Here is a 10,000-nt window from a genome sequence, read left to right on the forward strand (position 1 = left end):
ATATTAGCACTAGGTGCTATCCACGATTGTACAACGTTTCAACTCTTGAATCGACCGTAGGGCCGCGGAATTGCTTCCGGGCCCCTATTCTCGCTATTAATTGTTCATCTCTTTCAATACATCGAGTTCGTTCCATTGGGTAGTTCGCATGGCGAACGTTTTGATGCAGCCCCCTGGGGGACCACGGCACTTTACACCGGGTATGGTGTATGCGCAACCTACAGATAACAATAAACCCCTTATGCGTGTGTAAACCGATGTTGGGCTGCTCAACATCTTTCATGGTTACATCACTTGCACCAGAACCCACGGTGCCGATTTGGTAATATGTTGTACATTTACTCTCAAGATGTACGCTTCGGCCCCTTATTCAGGGGCTCAAGCTATTACCAGCAAGAACAATCCTCATCCAGACTTGAACTCGAAACACCCGCAGGCGAACGGTTTAACTAATAAGTGCACCAGTCTTGAATCCATGCGTCGGTGGAAACAATGCCGGCGTGTTGCATGTATTAGCTCTGAACTTAGCGAGTGATTGCCTTGCAGCTGTCATACTGAGCGTAGAGCGTGATTATCGCTCACTTGAACCATGTTGAATGGCTCTTTGGTGTAGGGTAAGGCACCAATTTGTTGGGGCGTAACGGTCACCACCAACTTAAGACTTGCTTATAGGTATTTCAACGTTTTCAACTCTTAAATCGACCGTGTTTCATTATCATCTCTTCTTCTTATTAAATGCATAGAGTTCGTTCCATTGGGTAGTTCGCGTGGCGAACGGTTTGATGCAGCCCCCCGGGGGGGACCACGGCACTTTACACCGGGCATGGTGTATGCGCAACCTACAGATCACCAATATATTTGTGATCGATAATGCACACTTCTTACACGACTGACCAGTCGACAGCGCTGCCTTCCTATTATGCGTGTGTAAACCGATGTTGGGCTGCTCAACATCTTTCACGGTTACATCACTTGCACCCGAACCCATGGTGCCGATTTGGTAATATGTTGTACATGGTCTCAAGATGTACGCTTCGACCCCTTATTCAGGGGCTCAAGCTATTACCAGCAAGATCAATCCTCATCCAGACTTGAACTCGAAACACCCGGAGGCGAACGGTTTAACTAATAAGTGCACCAGTCTTGAATCCATGCGTCGGTGGAAACAATGCCGGCATGTTGCATGTATTAGCTCTGAACATAGCGAGTGATTGCCTTGTAGCTGTCGAACTGAGCGTAGAATGTGATTATCGCTCACTTGAAAGGGTCAAGCCCTTTCGAGTCGTCCGGTTTTTACGCCAGACGACTCGGTTCACCATCTTTCGGGAAGGGACCGTCTCGGTCGCAAGCTGCTCCGGTCCCCAAACAACCTGCGACAAATGATAGGAAATGCCGACATCAATACGTGTTCAGTTTGGTTTATCGCTCATAGGTCTTTTTGACCATCGATCCCTGATTATAACTCTCAATTAAACAGTCAGGAGAGTAAGGCATGCCCATCGATATCTCATCGACAGGCGATACCGCAAGAACGGCCAACGACACATCAGGTGATCGATTATTGCTACGACTTTTGCTTAATCGTTTCCACTCCTTAGAGAAAGAAACCCCCGGGGACCGTCTCGGTCGCAAGCTGCTCCGGTCCCTAAACAACCTGCGACAAATGATAGGAAATGCCGACATCAATATGTGTTCAGTTTGGTTTATCGCTCATTGGTCTGTTTGACCATCGATCCCTGATTAAACTCTCAGTAATCCAGTCGGGAGAGTAAGGCATGCCCATCGATATCTCATCGACAGGCGATACCGCTTGAACGGCCAACGACACATCAGAGGATCGTATCTTGCTACAACTTTTGCTTAATCGTTTCTTCTCCTTGGAGAAAGAAACCCCCGGGGACCGTCTCGGTCGCAAGCTGCTCCGGTCCCTAAACAACCTGCGACAAATGATAGGAAAAGCCGACATCAATACGTGTTCAGTTTGGTTTATCGCTCATTGGTCTTGTTTGACCATCGATCCCTGATTAATACTCTCAATTAGAAGGTCGGTAGAGTAAGGCATGCCCATCGATATCTCATCGACAGGCGATACCGCATGAACGGCCAACGACACATCAGAGGATCGTATCTTGCTACAACTCTTGCTTAATAGTTTCCACTCCTTGGAGAAAGAAACCCCCGGGGACCGTCTCGGCCGCAAGTTGCTCCGGTCCCTAAACAACCTGCGGCATCAAATGATAGGAAAAGCCGACATCAATACGTGTTCAGTTTGGTTTATCGCTCATAGGTCTGTTTGACCATCGATCCTAGAATTCAACTTTCGAGTAAGGCATGCCCGTCGATATCTCATCGATAGGCGATACCGGTAGAACGGCCAACGACACACATCTAGGATCGCATTTACTCTTCCTTGGATGGATAACCAATACCCTAGGACCGTTTCATCGCGAGCTGCTCCGGTCCTCAAACAACTCGCGAACCACCGATAGGATGATATTAGGAATGGCCGACTTTCATCCTTTAACTCTCAGTTCTGCTTACCAAAACATAGGTACTTGGACCTTAAAGACCACTATATGTTCCCCGATCGGGGGCAATCGGAACGTCTATCCATCATCAACATCGTTTCACTCATTCCGAACCACCAAATTGGACAGACAGTACCATATTCACCAACCGATTGCTTCAACTTCGCAAACTGTATGGTAAGTTCTACTAATTTCACATCTTACCATCGACTAATAGTGCATAAATCCACTTGGAAATCACTTTTCCTTGGTCCTCGGACCTTCTACGACAACGTCCAACAAATATCCGAAGTCGTTTCCCAACTTAGACCAAGCATTTCGTATCTTTACTTCTAATCGATTTTTTCTCTCATAATTGACGATCAAAATCTAAAAACCACATTTTGAGCCAGAAGCAGTCGTCCGATCGTCCTGGGGGTAGTCTCAATCGATTTAGAAGGGCCCAATTCATAAAGATACGTACTCAGTCAAATTCATGCTTCTGGCTCACCTACCCCCTATATAGAAAACGAAAGCGTACAGGCGTGGAAAACGTGCCATTTTTCTCCATCACGGACTTTTTTTTTCTCGTTGCACCGACTCTAGTAAAAAAGTGAAATTTTTTACTAGTTACCAACTTTTGCAAATTATCATCGGATATCACTTTTCATGGTCTATAGTAAGTTCTTATCACGTTTTAGTAGTTTTTGAAAAAAAAATTTTTTTGAACTTTTCAAAATTTTTCAAAACAAAGTTTTTGTAGGCGGTTTTGTGTATGGAGGGTTACTAGTCTCGGGGTCACTGTTTGACCAAAAAACCACTATATATCATTCGAAAGGTAATTTCAAGGGCTACAAAAAATTGTTCTACGGCACCCCCCTCCGACGTCTAGTATTCGAGTTATTGGCCAAAAACCATCACTTGAGCGATTTTTCGTTCAGGGTACCCGACTCTAGTAAAAAAGTGAAATTTTTCTCGATTGACCAAGTGTTGCAAATGACCATCGGATTTCACTTTTTATGGTCTATAGTGAGTTCTGATCACGATTTGGTACTTTTTGAAAAAATTTTTTTGACGCACTTTTCAAAATTTTGCAAAACCAAAACTTTTTAGGCGGTTTTGTGTATGGAGGGTTACTAGTCTCGGGGTCACTGTTTGACCAAAAAACCACTATATATCATTCGAAAGGTAATTTCAAGGGCTACAAAAAATTGTTCTACGGCACCCCCCTCCGACGTCTAGTATTCGAGTTATTGGCCAAAAACCGCAACTATAGCGGTTTTTCGTACAGGGTACCCGACTCTAGTAAAATGATGCGATTTTTACTAGTCTAGGAACTTTTTGGTCAAAAAATCAAGTATATGTCATTCGATAGATAATTTCAAGGGCTACCAAAAATTGTTCCACGACACCCCCCTGCGACGTCTAGTATTCGAGTTATTAGCCAAAAACCGCAACTTAAGCGGTTTTTCGTCCAGGGTACCCGACTCTAGTAAAATGATGCGATTTTTACTAGTCTAGGGAACTTTTTGGCCAAAAATCAAGTATATGTCATTCGATAGATAATTTCAAGGGCTACCAAAAATTGTTCCACGACACCCCCCTGCGACGTCTAGTATTCGAGTTATTAGCCAAAAACCGCAATTATAGCGGTTTTTCGTCCAGGGTACCCGACTCTAGTAAAATGATGCGATTTTTACTAGTCTAGGGAACTTTTTGGCCAAAAATCAAGTATATGTCATTCGATAGATAATTTCAAGGGCTACCAAAAATTGTTCCACGACACCCCCCTGCGACGTCTAGTATTCGAGTTATTAGCCAAAAACCGCAATTATAGCGGTTTTTCGTCCAGGGTACCCGACTCTAGTAAAATGATGCGATTTTTACTAGTCTAGGGAACTTTTTGGCCAAAAATCAAGTATATGTCATTCGATAGATAATTTCAAGGGCTACCAAAAATTGTTCCATGACACCCCCCTGCGACGTCTAGTATTCGAGTTATGGGCCAAAAACCATTCATACTTGAGCATTTTGCTCATTTTGCCTGTACGGGTACCGGGGACTAGTAAAATCAGGCCAATTTTACTAGAGTAGGGGTCCTTTTTGGTCAAAAAAACAACTTTTGCTCGTTCGATAGGGAATCGATAGGGCAACAAAAAATCGTTCTACGACCCCCCCTTCCGATGTCTAGTATTCGAGTTATGGGCCAAAAACAGTTTATAGCTAATTTTTCACTCGATTTTTCACCAAGTATCGCACATTACTCCGGTTCTATACGTTGGATCGTCAATCTTTAAGATTTTATGGGTAGTTCCAACTGTTTGCTACATTTCATCCATACATCACCAACCGATTCAATGTCTGTGCTAGAAGTTATTAGAGGAATAAAAAAATTTACCCTTGGCTTTGGACCGTACAATTTTACCCATTTTTGGCCCATATTTGCCCCATAGCTCCGCCGGTATCCAAGATATGGCCACACTTTCTTCTGGCCATGGGTAGATGGCACTTGTGGCTAGATTTCTTCCATGCACCACTAATCGCTACCATGTCTGTGGCCGGAGCTATTCACGAAAGCGCCTCGCGCACTTGGTCGGATTTTTGGTCCAACTTGCACCATTTTTGGCCCATATTTGCCCCATAGCTCCGCCGGTATCCAAGATATGGCCACACTTTCTTCTGGCCATGGGTAGATGGCACTTGTGGCTAGATTTCTTCCATGCAGTACTAATCGCTACCATGTCTCTGGCCGGAGCTATTCACGAAAGCGCCTCGCGCACTTGGTCGGATTTTTGGTCCAACTTGCACCATTTTTGGCCCATATTTGCCCCATAGCTCCGCCGGTATCCAAGATATGGCCACACTTTCTTCTGGCCATGGGTAGATGGCACTTGTGGCTAGATTTCTTCCATGCACCACTAATCGCTACCATGTCTGTGGCCGGAGCTATTCACGAAAGCGCCTCGCGCACTTGGTCGGATTTTTGGTCCACCTGGCACCATTGTTGGCCCGTATTTGCCCCATAGCTCCGCCGGTATCCAAGATATGGCCACACTTTCTTCTGGCCATGGGTAGATGGCACTTGTGGCTAGATTTCTTCCATGCACTACTAATCGCTACCATGTCTCTGGCCGGAGCTATTCACGAAAGCGCCTCGCGCACTTGGTCGGATTTTTGGTCCAACTTGCACCATTTTTGGCCCATATTTGCCCCATAGCTCCGCCGGTATCCAAGATATGGCCACACTTTCTTCTGGCCATGGGTAGATGGCACTTGTGGCTAGATTTCTTCCATGCACCACTAATCGCTACCATGTCTGTGGCCGGAGCTATTCACGAAAGCGCCTCGCGCACTTGGTCGGATTTTTGGTCCAACTTGCACCATTTTTGGCCCATATTTGCCCCATAGCTCCGCCGGTATCCAAGATATGGCCACACTTTCTTCTGGCCATGGGTAGATGGCACTTGTGGCTAGATTTCTTCCATGCACCACTAATCGCTACCATGTCTATGGCCGGAGCTATTCGACGAACAACCATCGCATTTACCTAGGTACTTTTTCGGATTTTTGGTCCAACTTGCACCATTTTTGGCCCATATTTGCCCCATAGCTCCGCCGGTATCCAAGATATGGCCACACTTTCTTCTGGCCATGGGTAGATGGCACTTGTGGCTAGATTTCTTCCATGCACCACTAATCGCTACCATGTCTGTGGCCGGAGCTATTCGACGAACAACCATCGCATTCACCTTCCCGTTGCACTTCTTCGGGAATTTGGTGCAACCAAGTTTTCACTATAACTTGGTCATTTTCCGTCCATCGGACATGCGGTTTTGGGTGTCGATACTTGACACCGCGCGCTACAATATGTTCCTCCACGACCATGTGGTCCGATGCTTCCAACAGGAGCTATTCGAGGAGTACCGATTTTTCACCATTAAAAATGCTCGTTTTTGCACCAACTTTTGCCTATAACTCAGGCTGTATCGATCGGATCTTCAATCTTGAAAAAGTTTTGGATAGGTGGCATCAAATGCTACATTTCGTTCTTCCACGTCAACTTTGTCCGATGTCTAGCAAAAAAGTTATTCGCGAACCAAGTCCAGAACCCATGCAATGGCTGCCCACATTGCATACATCACGGCGGTTAACTCTCGTTACTCTATACCGAGGACTTGGTACTTTTTCAGGCATTCGTTGCTACTTCTCGGTTCATGATATTCGTTTACGGTCTTCACTAGGGCATTTGGTGCTCCTTATCGGTTCATGATATTCGTTTACGGTCTTCACTAGGGCATTTGGTGCTCCTTATCGGTTCATGATATTCGTTTACGGTCTTCACTAGGGCATTTGGTGCTCCTTATCGGTTCATGATATTCGTTTACGGTCTTCACTAGGGCATTTGGTGCTCCTTATCGGTTCATGATATTCGTTTACGGTCTTCACTAGGGCATTTGGTGCTCCTTATCGGTTCATGATATTCGTTTACGGTCTTCACTAGGGCATTTGGTGCTCCTTATCGGTTCATGATATTCGTTTACGGTCTTCACTAGGGCATTTGGTAATGGGCTTCCCACTTTCTACTGATCGATCCATACTCACTTGCGTGCACCTAGCCTAGGAAGGTTTCCTATGGCTTCCCATCTTTCTACTGATCGATCCATACTCACTTGCGTGCACCTAGCCTAGGAAGGTTTCCTTGGGCTTCCCATCTTTCTACTGATCGATCCATACTCACTTGCGTGCACCTAGCCTAGGAAGGTTTCCTATGGCTTCCCATCTTTCTACTGATCGATCCATACTCACTTGCGTGCACCTAGCCTAGGAAGGTTTCCTATGGCTTCCCATCTTTCTACTGATCGATCCATACTCACTTGCGTGCACCTAGCCTAGGAAGGTTTCCCTTTGGTACCGACTTCCATCTACGCACTCGATATAACCTAGGTACTTGGTACCGATGATGGTTAACACTCAAGCATTTCTTGCATCCTGCGTGCAAGGTACCAATTTTCACTTCTCAGGTGCGTTTATGAGCCCGCATTAATCCAATATCGCTCTGATGGCCTTTCTTATTATTTCATCCGATAGCCCTTGCCAAAAGCTACCAAAAGTTCCTCCACGGCCATGTGCTCCGACGCTTAGTTTAGGAAATATTCGAAAAAATTCAAAATAGGAAGCATTTTCTTATTGGAAAATCACCTTAAATCGATGGCCATTTTTTGGGCAAAAACTTTAACGTCTTCCCGACTTTGCGGGAATTGCGAATTTTAGGCACCCAGAGAAAATCTTTTACTTTAAGGGGGCGGCCGCGAAGTTGCCCAAAGTCTCGGACACAAAAATTCTCAAGTTCCCCACTCTAGTAAATCGCCCTATGAGTATCTCCTGGCCCGCGAGCTCTGCGAGCGGGCCAGCTTCGGCGATTTTTGCCTTTTCGCCTAGGCGGTTCTTCTACGAAATTGGTCCACAGCTTTTGCTCAGAAAGCTAGCATTTGTTGCAACAGTTAGGTACTTGGTACCACATTTTGGTATCCATTTGGGCATTTGTGGCAACTACTTGGTACTTTGGCCCACATTTCGCTCTACTCGGGCTTCTATGGTGGTACTTGTCGGTACTTCTGGCCAACTTAGGCCAATTGGGTGCAACTTGTGGGTACTCTGTGGGTACTTTAGGGCGTATTGTGTCTTTCGGGTGAACCTTCGCTATACTTCATGGGTACTGATGGCCAACTTAGGAACATTCAGTGCAACCTTTGGGCCTAAGGAAATTTGTCCAACTCTTTGGACTTAGAAAATTTTCTGGACTTAGAAAATTTTCTGGACTTGTAAAAATTTTCAAATGTTCAATTTGGCCCACATTTCGCTCTACTCGGGCCTCTATGGTGCTACTTGGCGGTACTTTTGGCCAACTTAGGCCAATTGGGTGCTCTTTGTGGGTACTCTATCGGTACTTTTGGCCAACTTAGGCCAATGGGGTGCTATATGTGGGTGCTCTATCGGTACTTTTGGCCATGTTAGGCCCATTCGGTGCTATTTGTGGGTACTCTATCGGTACTTTTGGCCATGTTAGGCCCATTCGGTGCTATTTGTGGGTACTCTATCAGTACTTTTGGCCAACTTAGGCCAACTCAGTGCTACTTGTGGGTACTCTATCGGTACTTTTGGCCAACTTAGGCCAACGCGGTGCTATTTGTGGGTACTCTATCGGTACTTTTGGCCAACTTAGGCCCATTCGGTGCTATTTGTGGGTACTCTATCGGTACTTTTGGCCAACATAGGCCAATTGGGTGCTACTTGTGGGTGCTCTATCGGTACTTTTGGCCAACTTAGGCCAACTGGGTGCTATTTGTGGGTACTCTATCGGTACTTTTGGCCAACATAGGCCAATTGGGTGCTACTTTTGGGTGCTCTATCGGTACTTTTGGCCAACTTAGGCCAACTGGGTGCTATTTGTGGGTACTCTATCGGTACTTTTGGCCAACTTAGGCCAACTCAGTGCTTCTTGTGGGTACTCTATCGGTACTTTTGGCCAACTTAGGCCCATTCGGTGCTATTTGTGGGTACTCTATCGGTACTTTTGGCCAACTTAGGCCAACTCAGTGCTACTTGTGGGTACTCTATCGGTACTTTTGGCCAACTTAGGCCAATTGGGTGCTCTTTGTGGGTGCTCTATCGGTACTTTTGGCCAACTTAGGCCAATTGGGTGCTCTTTGTGGGTGCTCTATCGGTACTTTGGGACATATTATGTCCTTCGGGTGAACCTTCTCGATACCTCATGGGTACTTGTGGCCAACTTAGGAAAATTCAGTGCAACCTATGGGCCTTTGGAAATTGTTCCAACACTTTGGACTTAGAAAATTTTCTGGACTTAGAAAATTTTTTGGACTTAGAAAAATTTTCAACTTCTGTATCTTCTTCATCATGTTCCATTTTGTGGGACTTAGAAAATTTTCTGGACTTAGAAAATTTTTTGGACTTAGGAAATTTTTCAACACTTGTAAAATTTTTGTTCCTTCTTTGAAGAAGAATACTTTCCACTATTAGCTTCTTTCTCTTTTTCTTCTTAGTTGTCTTCTTATTTTCGGTCCGAGAGCGCCGACACTTGTAAAATTATCTAAGTCCGAAGACTTTTGGAATGAACCAAAAGTCAACGAACACAATACATCAACCCTATCAACATCAAGTGGCAACCCGAAGGAAGCGCAGCGGCCAGCCCATGTACAACGCGAAGTTGTAGCATGCAACCAACCAACCGCTAACCTCCAACGGCACTCAATGTATTCGTTACACATGGGCGCACCTGCACCACACTGTCGTGACCATCCAACGAGCCGTCGGTTCGGTCGTGTGTTACAAGCACCCCATCACATAGGCATAGAGTCACCACACAGTGTTCTTCAACACTCTCGTCACATGGTGCAAGTCACGGTACGCACCACCAATGTGCACTGGTTGGCCAATTCCAGCACACACGGGGCGCGCACGCGCAAGCACTA

At 45.6% G+C, this 10,000-nt stretch overlaps 1 non-coding gene across 1 annotated transcript in view; it reads right to left on the reverse strand.

Annotated features, from left to right (window-relative positions):
- Positions 1-9,996: 9,996 nt before the first annotated feature.
- LOC125773833 (large subunit ribosomal RNA) overlaps positions 9,997-10,000 on the reverse strand; it is a 4,179-nt gene continuing 4,175 nt past the window's right edge. The window contains exon 1 of the ribosomal RNA XR_007420403.1: positions 9,997-10,000. This exon is cut by the window's right edge and continues 4,175 nt beyond it. This is a non-coding gene — a ribosomal RNA (large subunit ribosomal RNA).

The sequence above is a fragment of the Anopheles funestus genome, assembly GCF_943734845.2.
Source record: "Anopheles funestus chromosome X unlocalized genomic scaffold, idAnoFuneDA-416_04 X_unloc_56, whole genome shotgun sequence".
NCBI classification, from domain to species: Eukaryota; Metazoa; Arthropoda; class Insecta; order Diptera; family Culicidae; genus Anopheles; species Anopheles funestus.